The sequence below is a fragment of the Limulus polyphemus genome, unplaced genomic scaffold, assembly GCF_000517525.1.
Source record: "Limulus polyphemus unplaced genomic scaffold, Limulus_polyphemus-2.1.2 Scaffold228, whole genome shotgun sequence".
In the NCBI taxonomy this organism is placed as follows: Eukaryota; Metazoa; Arthropoda; class Merostomata; order Xiphosura; family Limulidae; genus Limulus; species Limulus polyphemus.
Genome location: NW_013665838.1, coordinates 728,938 through 736,082, shown reverse-complemented (window position 1 = coordinate 736,082; position 7,145 = coordinate 728,938). Strand labels below are relative to the sequence as shown.

The window sequence follows — 7,145 nt, the reverse complement described above, 5'->3', positions numbered from 1 at the left end:
TTTTTTTCCAGGTGTATATTTCCATCGTTACCTAAATGCCCTACCAAAAGCTCCACTAAGAGAGTGTGTCACGAGACAGTTAGTAAATTATTTTTGTTTGTCACTCGATGTTGTTATTAATATTGAAAGGTAATTTTGGAATATTATGTGTGCTCTAATTTGTAATTTTTTTAATTATGTTTTTTCTTTATGATTCTTTTTCCTGATTCCATTATTTGAAATAATACTTTTTAGTAACTATGTTTTTTAAGTATGAATTTATTTCTAAGTGTTATTATTGGTGAATAAATTGTATTATGTTGTTGAACCCTGATTTTAGACCATTACATGGTTAGTATTTAAGCATTGTTTACACTGGCAAAGAAAATAATCGTATAATGTAGACATATGAACCTTATAAAAAGTTAAAATTAAGTGAAATAACAGCTTGTCTAAGCTATGTGAGAACACAACAGGAGCCAAACATGACCACAAGACCCAATAAGCAGATTCTATGGAAGTTTTCAACCAATTATGCCTTTTATAGTTACTGTAAACAAATATTAAAGTGACGGACACGTTAAGCCAGTCTCAGTGGTCCATTTACAGAGTCAAGGCTGACATGTCTTGTACATGCAATGTACTGAAAAGGCTAGAACGACAGGCTGTAAAATACCAGGAAGAAGCAGGCCCACGTAAACTCTATTTATAGCAGATTAAGAGATGTCTCATCCTGTCTATGGGAATAGACCCAATAAGGTAACAGGGATTTTTCTGGGTGACAAAGATAAGAAAAGTTGATTTAAGTGGCTGAAGGACATTGACCAGTTTTACTACATCTAATGATACTAGGTGCTAACACCACGAGTTATTTTCTAAAAGCTCAAGATCGGTGATGAACTTCTTGTTTTGTAAAGCCACCTTCCAAGGTCAGTGGTTGTGAAAAATATCTGTAAAAACGTAAAATTAAATTTATGTTACAAGCTGCCTAGATCCGTAACCAGTCCACAACTTGACTCCAAAACTTCAACAGTGTAGTACTTGATGCTAACAAACACTTAGTGATGGATGTTGTAAAGGAAATGTTTCTTTAGTGACAAAAATGAACCCCCCTGTGGCACATTGATATGTCTGCGGACTTATATTACTAGAAACCGGGCTTCGATACCCGTGATGGGCAGATAGCCCTTTGTGTAGCTTTGTGCCTAATAACAAACAACAAAAATGAAATAAATAGATAAGGAATAAATATTAAGTAAAATGCTTAAATAAGAAATAGCAAAACAGCTTAAGCAAAAATATGTATTAAAAATCAAAAGAAAAATGTATTTTAGTGATGAATGACAGAGGGTGATTATTCTGAAGCGGCTAAGTTTGTGATTATGCAGAATAAGTATTTTTTGTCAAAAATGTTTGTGGATATAATTGTGCATGCTACAAATTTCTTTAAGTATATGTTCCGTTTTCTTTATGTAAATTTGGCTGCAATATATTTCTTTTTCTGAAAAGCTGTGGTTCCTGTAGTATTGGTAGACCTAATCAGTAAAACAAAAGCTTGAGGATTACCATGGACGAGTGGTGAAGTAAAACCACAGGACAGATATTTTCCTATCTTTCTTACCTCAAAATACAACATCTGAAGAAAGACACTCGTCAATCAAATGCGGAAAAGCAATTAGTCCACTGTCTTTTCAAATACCTAGATACATGATAATTAGAGCAACGCTGTCTTTAGTCAACATGACAGTAGCTATCTCACAGAACTACCCTTAATGGGCTAGAAATTCGTATACTTAGAAATTCCAATCACTGTCAACAAACAATCAGCAAATCTTTGACTTCTGGAGTTGCAGTCTTGGCAAAACTACTGTTGGTCTTACAACTATAGTGGACGTTAAGCATATATCAAGTTTCTTTAGAATGAAAACTGTTAGTAGATTGTTTTTAAGAATGAGCAGTAATTCACTAAAGTTTAATAAAAGAAGTTTGCAATTTAGCTGCAGTGTTAAGAGGAGTTAGTGAATTACTCCATACAGCAATGTCGTCAACATACCAAGAAGACACATGCAAATAAGTATTTAAATTGAGTACTTGATGCAATTCTTAGGGACTGCCTAAAATACAAGGGAGTTTATTTAATAATATTACCAGTGGCCTTCTAGCTGTATACTGTCCTATTTGTTCACCATATTCTTCTTTTTCTTTCTTTAGACTCATATAATACTCAGTAACAAGTGGAATGAAAACTTCATCACATATTAATCTGATATCTAAAATATCATTGTTATACGTATTTTAGTAAAAGCTCTTTAAAACGTAACAATACACATAGGATGATATCATAACAGCTTCTTATCTTAAAAATTTACTCATGGGTACACGTTTTTACATATCACGATATGAATGATGCACAAGAGAATACCTCTTTGTTTGTTGGTTTCTTGAATATTGCGCAAAGCTACTTAAGGGTTATCGCTAACAGTACCTAATTTGGAAGTGATAAACAAGAGAAAAGGTAACGAATGAACAATACCCACCGCCAATTTTTGAGTTATTCTTTACCAATGAATAGTAAGATTGACCGTTAAATTACATAGCCTCCATGGTTGAAAGGACAAGCATCCTGTGAACTCCAGATTGCGAGTCTAACGTCCTAACCACCACACAATCACAGGTCCTTATGTTTGTTCCATCTCTTTTTGAAATTGAAATTATTTTTAACATTCCACACTATGACGTAAAATAGAAAATTAAACTGTTTCTAATATTTTTGGTATACATTTTTGCGAGTTTAAATTCCTTCTTAATTCTCTAGAAAATAGGGTTATAGATATTGCGAAAATTAGAATATAGTTTGTCTATGCATTTTAAATATTTTATGTTTGTTCTTCTGTCCATCTCTCTGTCTGAAAGTATATCTACTCGCACGTTCGTCCACGTATTAAATTACATTACACATATTGCAGTTTCTTACACACGTGCACTACTGATAAACATCCTCGAGTTTAGATATCAGTATTTACGTATACTCCACTAGATATCGGCCAATTCCTTGAATTACACGTAGGCGTTTCGCAAATGATCTGTGTTCACTTCTGAGCGTCTTACGCAATGTTGAGATAGACGTGGGATAAGCGCGTCTGCTGGTAAAGTGAAGTACGTGTCTATTACTACAAGAGCTGAAATAGACTTTTTCATGTTATCAATACCTTGTAATTTGTGAGTATTCAGTGCATTATCTTTGACTACAGAGAAATTTTTCAATGGCCTGATCACACAAATAATTTATTTGACATTCAACATGTTTTCACCTGAGAAATAAAAAAAAAGAGAAACATTTTTATCAGAAATTCAAACAAAGCAAAATTGACATTGCCTCAAATAAAAAGTTTTATTATTATTATCTAGATAGTAAAGGTAACCTTTTTTCTTTAACTTTATTTCCAAAATGTCTGAATCCCTCCAGTTTGCACTTGAAATTCCTAATGCTATACCACTTCTTAATTATCTTCTTTTAGCCAGATTCCAGGGCATTTTTGGCTGGATATGTCGTGTTTTATAGCCTTTAATGTGATGTATTTCGGTGTGAGATTCATAGTGAACTGTGTTTCCAGCTGCATCCAATCGAATCTGATCTGCTGAACAGAGACATGCGAGAAAATGCAGTCGGCTGGTACATAGTACTTACTTGAATCAGAGAAGAAAACTGGACAATATGAGTAAATATAAAAATAGTTCAAATCTAGAAATATAATACCATTCAATTTCCATCCAAAGCTAGTAAATCTTTCGAAGTCCGAGTTCACGAAAAATTAATCAAATTTACTAAGCAAAGGTTTAAAATATTTCCCCAAAATTATGTTAGGTGTAAACGACTTTGAATATCTCGCAGTAGATGTAGAGGTAGCACATAATGTTGAATCTTATTCTGTAATAAAGCGTATATTCTCTACAATTATCCAAACTTCTTTTGAGAAATATTTTGGATTGGGATATGAGGAGTCCAAATTGATTAAATCAATAAACTCTAAATTTAACAATGATAGTTTAATAATCACCAAGGCGGATAAAAGTGATGCGACAGTTTTACTTGAAAAACAAGATTGTCATGATAAAATCAACAACTTCCCCATATATAACAATCTCACGCTTCTAAATGAAAATTATATTAGATATATTTTGAACAAAACAAAAATGTAAACGACTTTGAATATATCGCAGTAGATGTAGAGGTAGCACATAATGTTGAATCTTATTCTGTAATAAAGCTAAGTTGTTATGAACTCTTAACCACCTCGTCTCTAAGGACTTCTTAAACTGCACAAAACTAATATCCCGATCAAATCTGGTGTTCAATGCATCCGTCTAAAACTATCACAGGAAGCACACAATATTTTCAAAAATTCTAACTGTTTTAAATCTAAATACAGTATAAAAACTATTTGGGGCTTGTGGAAAAAATACAAAAAATGTAGAGATACCATATAACATCAAAATTGTTTCGTTTGATGTTTGCAATCTTTTCACTAGTTCAATGTCAAAGGATGTAAACAAATTATTTGTGATTTATTAGATAAAGAAAAAGAAAACCTTGTAATAGTCCTAGATTTACAAACAATAATAATCACTTGCTTAGATCAGAACTACTTCAAATAACTAGACAGAACGACGGGTTAACTATGAGTCTCCCTCATCATCATCTCTCTCCGTGGATGATTTACAGAAAAAACTGTTTAGCGATGAAAATAATACAGAAGATATTAAAGATGGTACAGATATGTTGATGATGACATTTGTTTCTGGACAGGCTCCAAACATCAACTTGATAATTTTCTCACAGAACAAATCTATTATATTTGTTATGGAATACTGGGAAATGTGAAACATTATTTAAAAAAAAACACTTAAATATTGACACAAATAACGGCATACATTCCTACAAAATTTTCAGAAAGCTGTCTTATATCAACACAATCATACACACTTCTTCAAGACGTCTAATATCTCACAAACTTTTCGATTTCCATAATTTGTTACACAGACTTATCATTGTACCCTTGTCTATCTGAAGATTGGGAAACTGAATTAAAAACAATTTGCATTCAATGATGGCTGTACAACTAAGTTACTTTGGGTAACCTTCTCACAAAATATATAACACACTGAATAAATAAATCTATAAAGTAGTCTTCTATTGTACAGACAATTTGGGCAAAATGTTTGTAAAAACAAAGACAAAATTGAAAATAAAGCCATAGTGGTGTTTACCAATTAACGTGAAATAATTGCAATACTGTACACACACATATATATATGTCAGAAAGGACTTTTCATGGAAACAAGAGTTCAAGAAGCTGGGAATTGTAGAAAATAGATTTAATTTTCGCATCCAGTCTTATGGAAATGACACACCAATTTCATCCGAAAAAAAAAAAAACTGTAAAGTTTCTCATGTGTATGACTAAGGTAGAAAAATTAAATATCATGGAAATTTTAGAAATAAATAAAAGTATGAAAACCAACCTGGACAAAATTCTACAAAACCAAACTACCGTTTCTTTGGACTTTAAGAATATAATAGACATAATACTACTGCCTTATGAAAAGTATTATTTATTGTAATATACGGAGTTATGCTAATCGTTTAATTAGTTTTAATCAGTGCAGTTATACTTGAATAACATTTCTATGTCTTGTGCTAAGGATTTTATTAATTAAATCGTCATCACTTTTTACGTTTGTCAACTGTTACTTATTAGAATTTCGAATAGTTTGAAGCCGAGTTAAATAATTTAAATTTAGTATTTAAATTATACTTTGAGTTTAGTATTTAAATAAATGCCGATATATAATCAGTTTGTAATATTTGCCAACAAGATTGATACACACAATTTTCTTTTTTAACACAAATACATTTTAATATATTCACAACAATACAATTTACGATAACAATTATTACAAATAGTTATTACAAACACTGATTCACAAACAAAAGTTTCACAAACTTACAAAAATATAAAGTTTTCGTTCTAGTCTGGAAATTACTTGTCAATCCTTGATATCTTATCAAGGGTTTACGATAAGCGAGTTGATGTTAGTACGATTCGCCAGGAAGCTAGCTAGTTTTGTCTCCTTGGCCACACACGCTGTTTACCACCGTTGAAGGTAGGTAATGTTTTCATAAAAATACTAATTTCCGATGAGAATCCACTGAAGTTAAACGAGTTGTAACGTTCGAAATTTATAAATATTCCTGGTCAAATATCTTAAGTTTTCCGATTGATAAGCGTTATAAAAATCACAGTTGTAGCTTTCGAAATTTTATAGCACACCGATTATAGCGAACTAATAATAGACGCTCTCCTGGTGCGTCGCGTTAGTTATATTTATAGGCGTGGAAAAGTTTTCCAAAAAATTCAGTCTTACGTAACAATACTGGTTAAAGAGTTTACGTGTATATACTCGTATATATTTTTGATTCTTTCTTTCGAGAATCTTCTACAACTTTGGAGAATAGACGGGAGTTTCTAACAGTATAAACTACGTATGTTTCTAAATATAAATTTAATCTAAACAATGTTCATATTAAAATAAATACATAACAACAAATTCGTTACACAACCCATGGGTCGCGACCAAAAATTGGGTGGTCAGAATATATGAAAGAGTCGCGGTTACACTTTGAAAATAGATACTTTTTTACACTAAAGCTATTTACTAGATCACGACTGGCCATAAATGTTTACAAGTTGGTTCTGAGCCAAAAACGCTTAAGAATCACTAATGGTTCAGCACAGCTATATACAAAAAACGAGTTATGGTACTTAAAAGCTCAAATAATTTAACGTATCAGTTAATAGTACATATTTTTTACACCACAGAAGCACCATACGAGGGATTCCTAAGAATTTATCGCATCTTAAAATGAAAATGCTGTCTTCGTTTGTTTGTATTTAAGTACAAAGCTACACAATGAACCATCTATTCTGTGCCAACTACGGGCACTCGGTTTTTAGCGTTATAAGTCCGCAGACTTGGCGCTGTGCCACTATGAGGAATGTTGTGTTTCATTCAAATTCAATTTATCCAAGAAACGGTCGAAGACTGAGTGGTCTTTTATAAAATCGGTAATATTAACTGAAGAAGTAATGTGATTGAAAAGAAAA

At 32.0% G+C, this 7,145-nt stretch overlaps 1 long non-coding RNA gene across 1 annotated transcript in view; it reads right to left on the bottom strand.

Moving 5' to 3' along the window:
* The window catches only part of LOC111085076, a 5,944-nt gene extending 3,231 nt beyond the window's left edge, over positions 1 to 2,713 (bottom strand). The window contains exon 1 of the long non-coding RNA XR_002609929.1: positions 2,517 to 2,713. This is a non-coding gene — a long non-coding RNA (uncharacterized LOC111085076). The remainder of the gene's footprint in view (positions 1 to 2,516) is intronic.
* Between the last annotated feature and the right edge of the window lie 4,432 nt (positions 2,714 to 7,145).